The sequence below is a fragment of the Brachycentrus maculatus genome, unplaced genomic scaffold, assembly GCF_059751285.1.
Source record: "Brachycentrus maculatus isolate JH-2025_06_01 unplaced genomic scaffold, ASM5975128v1 h1tg002044l, whole genome shotgun sequence".
Classification (NCBI taxonomy): domain Eukaryota; kingdom Metazoa; phylum Arthropoda; class Insecta; order Trichoptera; family Brachycentridae; genus Brachycentrus; species Brachycentrus maculatus.
In genome coordinates, this window is record NW_028282582.1 from 10371 (window position 1) to 13458 (window position 3088).

The window sequence follows — 3088 nt, forward strand, 5'->3', positions numbered from 1 at the left end:
CTTATCTTGAGTCTCCCACTTACATTTAAATTTACATATTAACTTCCATCTCATTTCTTTATCTATCAGTGTTTGGATTACCTCCGCATATACATTTATGAACATTGCTTTTAATTTGTAGTTGTTTACATTGATAACTTATCCTTTCATTTTAAATCTTTTGTTTAAGCAGATTCTATATGCCTTTCAAATTGGTCAATATCATTTCGTAATATGAATTAGACTGCTCTACTTTATTCCTTATTTCATGGGAGATAATATTCTCCCAAATAGCATTTTAATCGTGTAAAATCACTGCTGATTTATGATATATGAATTTGGAGTTTTTGTCTTTAAGATTGGTGATGTCAAGTACTATGTACCTTTTATGTGTGGCATAATTTTATAATATAGAGCCTCTATCTTCAAGGTTTGATACTGTGGTCACATAGAAATCTTCTTAAATAATTTTATTGAAAGCAAACACACTCAATAGTTCCTCCTGTTGAGAGATGCGTGACATGAGAGTTTATATTATAATGTCCTTTTCGGATTGGATGAAGTTTATCTAGTTTTGGAGTGCTTGCAGATCGCAGTTCATGCTTATTATTAATTATAAGATCAGAAATTTAAATATATTTTAGATTAGTCAGCAGCTATGCTATGCTAATGCAAATATTGGCTCATATTATCAATTTTCCTCCTCAATCATGTTCTTGTCGTTATTTGGGGCTTTACCAAATGCTGGCTTCGAGTTGTATTTGCTCAATGAATTAGTGCGGCCAGCATTATACCTTCCAACAACATCTTTTTTCTTTATTTATAATCCGAACGATATCAGGAGCTCCCTGTTTTAGGTGCCAATAATCTTTTTGTTATCAATTGCGCCTAAGAAGGCGATAGTTTTTTCGTTGGTTTTGATATCAAATACAAATTTTTTGCACTTTGTATGATTCTTTTAATTGCCGACCTCGACGATCCTGTCCCTGGATGTTGAAATCCTCATAAACTAAATGAATTTGCTGCAATAAATCTATATATCCTTGATGTATTCAAACTCTCCCATCTCGAGTCCCCCGCTCTTTATGTTTTTATACTGGTGGATGATCTTAAAGGAAGAAATCTGCCGCTATGTGCCATCCCTAAGCTCGTAGATGGTGTCCAGAGATATAATATGCTCCTCGAACCATGTGAAAACAAATGATTTTATTCGGTAATTTTTCTCTAAGGAGAGCCCTTCAGTGTCATCAAACTTTCGGTAACTCCCCTGAAAATGGATTAGACCTTTGAACTATTTGCGTTGGTCGAAAAGCCCTGTGCTTGCAAATTATTCTGATACTTTCAGTTTCTCCATCGGTTCGAGTGTATTGAAATTCTTTCTTTGCGTTTCCTTCATTTTCGATACCAGAATATTGGCTTCTTTTTCCTTTCTTTTCAAACTGCTCTTACATTCTTCGACTTATTGCTCGAGTGCTTGATTTTTACTTTTCAGTTGCTAAATTTCATATTTGAGGTGTTTTTCCGTTGCCTTTTTGGTTACTTAAAGGTTTTCGCACTTTTCACGTAGCTATGCGATTTGTTGTTGTTTTTTATCTGATTTTTAGGAAGACTCTACTGCAGTCTTCTCTTTATTCATTTATTTAATTTGTGACCTATCATTGCGGTGCGCACTCGATTTCGAATCTAAATTAATGATTTGCTCATGCTGCTTCTACAGTTTCTTCTATAGTATCTCTTCCTGTTTTTTAGAAAGTGCCAGCTTACCTTTGAGGTGCTGAATCTCTTCATTAAGCAGTGCAAACTGATGCTTATTTTATTATTATCTTTTGTAGAAATCAGTGTTTTTCTATTGTTTCTCAATCTTTTCATATAATTTGATTTGCTGGGATAACTCCTCGATTTTGTTGCTTTTCTCTTTGAGTTCATTCTGTAACTAATTAATACGTGGAACGTCGAAGGTTTTAAGTTTATTGCGCATCTGCTGTATTTACTTTTGCATCAGAGTGTTCTTTTTTATTTAGTTTTAGAGCTATTTTCTCAATGTTTCTAAATATCCTAAGAATTTACAATCTTTGCTTTGGGTTTCAGAGGCTGAGTCTTTGAGGTTCTTTAGTGAGAGTTTACTAATTACAGAGTTTAGACTTTAGTTGAGAGTCTTGAGTTCTGCTTTTAGGTTGTCGTTTTGTTTTTTTTGGCGAGTAATCAAGGCTGCCCTAATGATCAGCAAATATACTACATTTCAGTGATTTTGGCTTGATATTTTTTGACTGCTTTCCGAACTTTGTCTTAGTTGTTCATTTCATTATCCTGAATCACGACCTCCGAAGGGTTTATATTCTATAAATCGAAGCTGTTATCCTTTGCGATTTATGAGTTCATCAGTTTTATTATTACATCTACTTATGGAATGCCTGATATTTAAAGGTATCGATTATAGATCATCGCTGAATACTATCGAATATTGTCGAATAGTGTTGAATAGTGTGGAACTGTATCGAGTAATTCATAGAATGCGGGCAGCTAAACATAAAGGCGTCGCTCGACGCATTATATGAAAGCTGAGCCTGCTCACACGAATACAACATTCTGCAAAAATGCAGAATAAATTTAAGTAACCAAATATGGTTGCTTTTGCGCTTCAGCTAAAGTGAGAAACCGAAGCAGTAGAAGTTTACTTTATTTCCTAAATTCCATAAGTCAAATAGCAAACAAACATAATATTCGAAGCAATAGTATTAATCAATAGACAATCAAAAATTGCTAGTCGAATGGGTATTTGATTTAAGGTCGGGAGAAGTGTGATACGATCATCAAAAACCTTAAACATTGTTCAAATATAAATGGGAAGTCATATAAATTATGAGAACTGGTTGCTAAATTTACTGAAATATTTACTAGCTTCCTGGGCCAGGAACGAGCTCGCTTCTTAAGCTTTTGATTCGTTACCTTTTGAATCGGAGATCTTTCCCAAATGTTGTCCCCGTCCGATTCAGAATTTCCTCCCCACGATTATTTATGTTCGGCTTATCTGAATATTATAGCAGTATTACATATTTTAGCATTTGGGTTTGTTCCGGATATCTTTAGTCCGATGACTCTCTCGCTTTTG